The sequence below is a fragment of the Phocoena phocoena genome, chromosome 12 (genome assembly GCF_963924675.1).
Source record: "Phocoena phocoena chromosome 12, mPhoPho1.1, whole genome shotgun sequence".
In the NCBI taxonomy this organism is placed as follows: domain Eukaryota; kingdom Metazoa; phylum Chordata; class Mammalia; order Artiodactyla; family Phocoenidae; genus Phocoena; species Phocoena phocoena.
The window spans coordinates 19,964,399-19,973,737 of NC_089230.1; the positions used below are offsets into that span (position 1 = coordinate 19,964,399).

The window sequence follows — 9,339 nt, forward strand, 5'->3', positions numbered from 1 at the left end:
GGTTTAGTTGCTCTGCGGCATGTGGGATCTTCCCGGACCAGGGCTCGAACCCAAGTCCCCTGCATTGGCAGGCGATTCTTAACCACTGCACCACCAGGGAAGCCCGATCGATTTTCTTTAACAAATTATACGTTTGGGTTTTTTTTCTGTTTCCTAGATAGCTCTGACTTTTAGAATCAAGTAACATGATTCTCAATGCTATTTCCCCTGGGGTAGCTTCCGAAATACACTAAATCTCCTACCAGAGTGGTAAAATCCAGTGCATATACAAAAAGTGCATTATTTAAGAGCATGAGGATAAAGTGGATTTGGAAGGGTAACCAACTAAATACCAATAGCACCTAAGCTATTAAAACAAAAGCTCAGACAGTCCTTGCGGAGAGTCACCGCGGTTTCCTGCTTCAACAGTGCTGGGACGGAAGCAGCGCTCACCCGCCGCTCCGGCCGCCCCAAGGTCCCCGCCGCCTCTCCTCGGCCGCCCGCCATGACGACCGTGTCCCCCTCCCAGGTGCGCCAGCACTACCACCAGGGCCCGGAGGCCGCCATCAGCCACCAGATCGACCTGGAGCTCTACGCCTCCTGTGTCCACCTGTCCGTGTCACACTATTTGGACCGCGATGATGTGGCTTTGAAGAACTTTGCCAAATACTTTCTTCCCCAATCTCGTGAGGAGAGGGAACATGCTGAGAAACTGACGAAGCTGTAGAACCAACGGGGTGGCCGAATCTTCCTTCAGGATATCAAGAAGCCAGACCGTGATGACTGGTAGAATGGGCTGAATGCAATGGAATGTGTGCTACACTTGTTAAAAAGTGTGAATCCGTCACTACTGGAACTGCACAAACTGGCCATTGACAAAAATGACCCCTATTTGTGTAACTTCATTGAGACTCATTACCTGAATGAGGTGAAATCCACTGAAGAATTGGGTGGCCACATAAACCAACTTGCGCAAGATGGGGGCCCCCGAATCTGGCATGGCAGAGTATCTCTTTGACAAGCACACCCTGGGAAACAGTGATAATGAGAGCTAAGCCTTAGGCTGGCTTCCCATAGCCACAGGGATGACTTCCCTGCATCAAGGCAGTGCACGCGTGTTTGGGTTACCTTTACCTTTTCTATAAGTTGTACCAAAACATCTACAAGTTCTTTCCTTAGTACCATTCCTTCAAATAAAGTAATTTGGTACCCCCCCAAAAAAAGAAAAACAAAAGCTCAATAGGTTTCATTTACATGTTTTTAACATCCAACGTTATTTATTCCCTATCAATAAGCCTTCTATCTGTAAAGGAAACTGAGAATTATATATATAAGAGGCAAGAGAGGAACAAAGAGAAAGAGAGAGACAGTGAGAGTAAGAGAATGTATTAGTGTGTATGAGAGAAACTTCAGGAACACATGTAGATTTATAAGGATATAGGCTCTCTTTATATTTTATTTTCATAAATGTACATTCGAAGTTCAGAGTCTACCAGTGAAGTCTACCGCTGAAGAATATCAAAGTCATCTTGTGTTAAAATTACTTTTATTCAGGACGAAAAATACAGATATAACCAGATTAGATGATAGTCTATGATTAGTTCTTTACCACATATTTCAAAAGAACTACATACTTATTTCCCCTTGTTGTTACTGCAATATATTTCTTTATATTTATTATTCCTTAGAAGGTTACAATGTAGTGTTTTATGTAGCTTTTCCTTAATAGCAGATAGAGAACATGTTGCACACAATTACAGGCAGAAAAAAATTAATACATAACTTTTCAAAGTAAGGACAAGGAAGACACCAAATCTACAACTTGTAGTTCAGAGTTCAGGGAATTTTTTTTCTTTAAATAGGTGCTTTTACTGGGTATGATGTGGTCTGATAAAAGGTTTAGATTTTCCACACTGCAGTAGCATAAAGCTATTTCCAACACGATGGATGAAGACGGATCTGAGGTAGAAAGGTGGTCATGGCTTTCCTCTTATATAAAACAATTTTCTTCTTCTCAAAATATCTCTGCTGCAAATAGACACCCTTGCCCCCCAACCCACCCAACCTATTCTAAAAGAGTAGGAATTTCTAACTTTAAGCCTCCTTCTGGCCAGATCCCAGTTAAAGAGAACTCAAAGTTAAAAATGTCCTGATGTTTTAAAAGCATATATGCTTGAATCAAAACATTATTTTCACTTTTTTTGGTTTCTCTACATTTGGTAAATCACATAACATGTTTAAACTGAATCAAATACATGTTAAATCGGAAGCCGAACCAAATACCCAACTGAATGCACTCAAAGGTATAAGCCAGGGTGCCAGCATCTAAGCATTAATTTCATTCTTCTATAGAAGCAGTGATGTAGGCTTTTGATGAACATTGTTCCCAAATGTATTGATCAAATGAAGGGTAATTAAATGGCTGTTCATTCATTCAAAAGGTTAAAATGAGACAGTCATTAAATTTGTGTCTGCTTTCATAAGGAAAATAACCGGGGGCTTCAAGAGTCATAGAGGGTTTGAGTATACATAAACAACTGTAAAACTTTCTTCAAAGGGAACCAAAGACAGCCATGTGTTTTGGTATCACAATTAGGTAAATGTCTGCTGTGTACTGAATGATGAAAACCAAGACCTGGGAACTAGGAAAAGTTGGACCAAGTTTAGTTGCTGCGTCAAAATGAAAATATGCTTAAATGGGCAACCTTTGGTAAAATGATCTTTGAGATTATTATAATCCTGTCATATAGATCGGAACATGAAATAAATAAAGAAATCAAGACCAACTGATACAGAGCAGGGAAATAAAATGCAGGAAAAAAAATCCCAATAGAAATGCCATTTAGGCCCACAGGATTTTTATTGTGGTTATCCAAGTGATCGCTAAAGAAATAAGTGTACGACGTCAAATGAAGTTAAACAGGATACACAGAGCTGTAGTCTAATCCATAAACATATAATATTTGATTGAAATATATGAACTTATTAATTTGGCCATATCATGGAAACAAATAAAATCTATTTGGTCATGTGGCTGATGAATTATAAATAACCAAAACATAATGGTAAAAGAGTCAAAGAAACAAATGAAGTTATTGTACAAGGTTAATATGAAGGAATGTAAAAATGTAAAATTGTCTTCTAATTCTTATGCAATTTTTATGGTTATTAAAAAGAAGGTATCATATTAGAAAGCTCCCACCCACTTTCCCAATACTGTATACAGTATACAAATCAGTGACAAGTGTATTACCACTTCCAAATACCACTCTGTTCATTAATTTACAGTTGCATAGAAAGGGAAGAAGAAAACAATAATATATGATTATTATAAAAACAACATATCCTTTTCTCTTTGGATAGTCAGTGTTTTACTCCTTCAGTAGAACACAGTCAGCGCTCAACAGCATAATTCAAAGAGCCATGGAGCTTCTGATTAAATGGAACTTGAAATTGGCGTTTGCTGAAAAGGGCAATACTGTGAGTTAAGAAACGTTGGTTGGCTAGATGAATACTTCACATTGCCTGTGGGAAGGGAAAACAGCACTGTCAGAACAACATTTACAGAAAACATTACAGGTAGCAGAGCTCTGTCAACTCTTAAAAAAAAATTAAAGTGCTTTTTTTCAGAACTAGACAAGCCCTAGTTTGCTTGGTTCAATGGGGACTCTTTACTCCCATGTGACTTTTGTTCCTGGGATGAGGTCCTTTGCTCTCATCCTGAAGTTACTTAGTCTGCTTTTTTATCCACTCAGCTGATATAGGGGAAATCTGGAAGACTTTTATTTTGCCCAGGCTGGAAACCAAGTGAAAATTGAGAAGACTTGTCTTTGTTTTTGCAGGAAGGTACCAATGTTCAGTGAATTAGACTGGTGTAAGCACCCTGAATCTCCCTGAGGGTCTGTGGGAGGTCTCCTGCAGAGGCGGTACCCTTGACAATTCCAACTGGTCTCAGTCCGCAGCTGGGGTCCAGACAACAAGAACTCAAGACAGGAATTACAGTCCAAGGGTGTGCAGTGGTTCCAGTTAAAGGCTCAGGGCCAATGTACATAGGCAAGGGAGGACAGAAATCCAGGCCACAATCAGGGTAGTGGCATCAACCTTTCGAAGAGAAGGTCAAACAGTTTGGTCCATCATCCTTAAAACCCATGTCCTCAAATTCTTCTCTGAATGCATCTTTCACTTGCATGCTCTAATGGATATCTGGATCTGCCCTGAAGACACAGCTTTAACCCAGGACAGTTTTTCATCCCTCACACTCCTCAGATACTGGATAGGTCCATACTGTGTTCTCCACAGCACTTTCTCCCTCTCCTCCCTAAAAATACCCAGCTTTGACTCTCTAGTCATCAGACTATACCACCCACTATGCAGTCATCTTCTGGTCCCTTGGTTCACGTCCCCTTACCTCTTGAAGAAAAAATGGCTCACTGTCACTCACTATTTTTAAATGTTCATGATTTCAGTGCTCACATAGATGATGCTTCCAAAATTCTGGCCTCTTAGTTCCTTGAGCTCCTCTCCTCTGAGAATCCGTCCTCACCCTTCTCAGTCACTCATTCAAAGTTGCAAATCTGGACCATCACCAATACCTGCGTCCCCTCCAACATTTCAATTTCAATCATCCCACTTTCTGACAACCCACCTGTACCTTTCCAGCTGGACCCCAACTTCACCCATCCTTTGGTGCTACAACCCATTGATATTTGGTCTCCCATACCTAACGCATCCTCACTTCTCTTCCTACCAAACTCAGGTGCTTGTTCAATCATTATCGTCAACCCTTTGCCTCTTCCCTTGAACTGCTGTACTCTCTTGGCCAAACCACAACTTCAACTTTGGTTAAATGCAATACTTGGCCTCCTCTGGTACTGTGCTCATGAACTTGAATGTTGCTGAAGGGCCACACATAGCCCTGCAGACAGGCCTCAGGTTAAATTCATGAGCGAGAAGGTGGTGGCCATTAATGCTGCCTGGCAGTCAGTCTATTTCTCTATCCATGTGCTCTCCTGCGCTCCAAGCAGCTACTACACATGCTCCAGTCTCTCCTCACACCTCTGATGCTTCCTCGCCTTCCGCACTCTCTGCTGAAGCCCCTGCTTCTGACTCACTAAGACAACAGAAGCAGCCAGAAGGCTTTTACTCTCTGGGATGAGGTTCTTCCTTCTCACGAGCTCTCACACCGCATCCAGTAATCTACTACATATGCCTTTGTTGTCCCTCCAGTTACTGAAGATGAACCACCTGTGCTTCTCCTTAAGCTCTCAGCCCCTCTTGCCATTTAGGCGGTAACACAATCAGAGAGTTCACTGTTTCGAAAAGATTCATAAACAAGTTCATGAGAGAAAGTGTTCTCCAAAGATTTACTGTGGTCTTGAGACACCTTGTTTCTAAGAGCACCTGGTAAAGAACATACTGACAGGCACATGGCTATAGCTGCCAACAGTTCTCAGCAGAATTTTAAATGAAAAATCAAAACCTTTTCCCCTCAAAGTAATAAAACCACCTTTGTGTACCGCTCCAGTCATTGCTTTTAAGTCTGTGATAGCTACCTTAAGTAGATACCTGGGAGAGCAATGTCAGTCAAATCTATCCAGGGTAACTTTATATAGTACACATGAGGCCTTTAAAAAGCTGTTTGAATGCAAAAGGTCAAGCACTTGGCATTTTGGGCATTTGGAAGGACTGGCTTGGGAGGGGTCCCCCTCCCTGGACTGACAAACTGTTGTATTCAATCAACGAACATGTCAAGCAAGTTTACTTATTTACATGGGGAGTAAAGTAGCACTAAAATCGATGGTAGCTAATCACTTACTCTAGGTTATAATCTATAACACCTAAACCAATCAACCCATTAACTCTTACCTGTGGCCTGCTGGGGAGATTTGCTGAAAGAGAAAACAAAAGTAATCAACTGAAGTTGGTACTGTGGTTCCCCCTTTCAGGCATGCAAAAGTGTGGACTGTACCATTCCCAGCTATTAAGTGGATGTTAATAAGAACAGGTTTGGGGATTTTTTTTTTTTGCCTAGATGCTTTAACAGGGCTAGTTTCCCTAGTTAGCTTCTCATATCTCATGTGCTGTAAGATACAAAAATTCCACCCAAATATGCAAAAGATATGCCAGCTCTCTCAAATAAGTACACACTAAAGCATTCAGTGAGTAATTAGTTTTGCAAAAGAAATCTTAAAATTTCCTGCTGAAATCACGCCACATATTTAGTTTATGTATTAGAACAGAGCAAATTCTGTACATTCTACTGAACAGTACAGGTTCTGACCAAGAGGTCATTGGTGAAATGAAGGAGCCCAAATCTTTAGTTTCCGCCACCCTTACCCCAAAGGCTAGGAAGACGGTGGCGATGTGTTTGCAGGAAAGGTCTGGCCTAGTCCTCAGCACTCAGAAGTCTTCTAGGAACTTGGGCTAATTGTGCCTTCCATGCGCTCAGTTAAGAGCAACAGAGAACTTAGAATATGTTGTCTAATTTGCCTTTGCATCTGAGCAGCTCAATTCCTTCTCGGTTACAGAGGCCATGGGACAGTGTAGCTGATCTGGTGGAACCTGGGAGGGCAGGCACTAGCAAGCCTCTTCTTTAACGCCTCTGCTTTTTCATCTCTCCCTTTTACTGTGCCATCTCAAAATTACTGGACTGGTACTCAACCCTGGGGGACAGAGGGAGCTCCACCCCCAGTGATGGTAACATCTTTTCTGGGTCAAATAAGAACTGTCCCTAATCAAGCAGCATGTTACTCCTTTCATCTCTCATTTTTATTTTTGCTGAGGGAAAAAAAAGACATCTGTGACCACATAGTGGGTGCTTTGTGAGAAAGAACGCAAGAAGGGCAACTTTCTTATGATGCCTGGAGGGAAAATGTGAGCCCCAGCAGTATTGGGGGGAATGATCAGGTTAAAAAAGCCTAGTCCTACCAGGTATGTAAATTATATCAGGAGAAAAAGAGTGGATCTCCTTACACATATGGGAACTACACCTGTATGGGAACCACACCATCCTGAGGGGAAGCTTAGTTGCATTAGCATGAAGTACGCCATAGGCAGAGTTATGCGTCTTTTCTAAGTAACGAATACCCAAATCCAAACAGAAATCAAATCCATTTTGCTCCAAATCAACATTTTAACCCTATAGTCTTATAAATCATACTGAAAAAAATCATACAAGTATATTTTTTAAAGAAATCAGGAAAACATTGCATTGTAGTAGGTCTTGAGATTTTGATGAACGTCAGTCAAGCTCAATAAATATAGGCAGAAGGAGACCTTCAAAATGGCAGAGGAGTAAGACGTGGAGATCACCTTCCTCCACACAAATACATCAGAAATACATCTACATGTGGAACAGCTCCTAGAGAAAACCTACTGAATGCTGGCAGAAGACCTCAGACTTCCCAAAAGGCTTTTTTCTTTTGCCCTACTCTCCACGCACCTGGGTAGGGCAAAAGAGAAGAGATAAAACAAAGACAAAAGAATAGGGACAGGACCTGCACCGCTGGGAGGGAGCTGTGAAGGAGGAAAAGTTTCAACACACTAGGAAGCCCCTTCACTGGCAGAGAATGGGGTGGGCTCGGGGGAAGCTTCGGAGCCATGGAGGAGAGCACAGCAACAGGGGTGCGGAGGGCAAAGCGGAGAGATTCCCGCACAGAGGATCGGTGCCAACCAGCACTCACCAGCCCGAGAGGCTTGTCTGCTCACCCGCCGGGGTGGGCGGGGGCTGGGACCTGAGGCTCGGACTTTGGAGGTCGGATCCCCCGAAGAGGACTGGGGTTGGCTGTGTGAACACAGCTTGAAGGGGGCTAGGGAGCCCCCTTCCCGGGAGGGAGTCCGGGGAAAAGTCTGGAGCTGCCGAAGAGGCAAGAGACTTTCGTTTCGGGGTGTGTGAGGAGACGGGATTCCTTCCCAGTGTGCCCACAGAAGGCAGAGCACTGCCTAAGTGAGCTCCAGAGACGGGTGTGAGCCACGGCTATCAGCTCGGAACACAGAGACGGGCATGAACAGCTAATGCTGCTGCCGCTGCCACCAAGAAGCCTGTGTGCAAGCACAGGTCACTCTCCACACCTCCCCTCCCGGGAGCCTGTGCAGCCCGCCACTGCCAGGGTCCTGTGATCCAAGGACAACTTCCCCAGAAAAACACATGGAGCACCTCAGGCTGCTGCAACGTCACCCTGGCCTCTGCTGCTGCAGGCTCGCCCTGCATTCCAATTATGACTATCATACCCCCCGCCCCGGCCTGAGTATGGAAGAGAGCCCTAATCAGCTGCTGCTTTAACCCCCTCCTGTCTGGGCAGGTAACAGACTCCTGAGGGCGGTCTACACACAGAGGCGGGGCCAAAAGCAAAGCTGAACCCTAGGAGCTGTGGGAACATGAAAAGAAAGGAAAACTTCTCTGTGCAGTCTCAGGAGCAGCTGATTAAATCCTCACACTCAACTTGATGTACCCTGCAACTGTGGAACACCTGAAGAGACAACAAATGTTCCCAAAATTGAGGCGGTGGCCTTTGGGAGCAACTGTAGACTTGGGGTTGGTTTTCTGTGTCTGATTTGATGTTTATCTTAGTTTAGTATTTACTGCTTATTATCATTGGTGGATTTGATTATTGGTTTGGTTGCTCTCTTCCTTTTATATATATATATATATTTTTTTTTTTTCCCTTTTTCTCTTTTTGTGAATGTGTATGTCTATGCTTCTTTGTGTGATTTTCTCTGTATAGGTTTGCTTTTACCATTTGTCCTGGGGCTCTGTCTGTTGGTTTTTTTGTTTTTGTTTTTGCTTTTCTCTCTTCCTTTTCTTCTGAGCCGTGTGGCTGACAGGGTCTTGGTGCTCCGGCCGGGTCTCAGGCCTGAGCCTCCGAGATGGGAGGGCCGAGGCCAGGACACTGGACTACCAGAAACCTCCCAGCCGCACTTAAGAGATCTCCCAGAGTTCTTCGTCTCAACCCAGCTCCACCTAACGGCCAGCATGCTCCAGTGCAGCACACCCCATGCCAAATGATTAGCAAGACAGGAACACAACCCCACCCATTAGCAGAGAGGCTGCCTAAAGTCATACTAAGTTCGCAGACACTCCAAAACACACCACCAGACACGGCCCTGCCCACCAGAAGGACAAGATACAGCCCCACCTACCAGAATACAGGCACCAGTCCCTGACATCAGGAGGCCTACACAAGCCACTGAAACAACTGCACCCACTGGGGGCAGACACCAAAAAAACCCAGGAACTACGAACCTGCAGCCTGCAAAAAGGAGACCCCAAACACAGTAAGTTAAACAAAATGAGAAGACAGAGAAATATGCAGCAGATGACAGAGCAAGGTAAAAACCCACCAGACCAAACAAATTAAGAGG

At 43.8% G+C, this 9,339-nt stretch overlaps 1 pseudogene; it reads left to right on the forward strand.

The window, feature by feature from the left end:
• Positions 1 to 466: 466 nt before the first annotated feature.
• Positions 467 to 1,034, forward strand: LOC136132080 (ferritin heavy chain pseudogene; annotated as a pseudogene).
• The last annotated feature ends 8,305 nt before the right edge of the window (positions 1,035 to 9,339 follow it).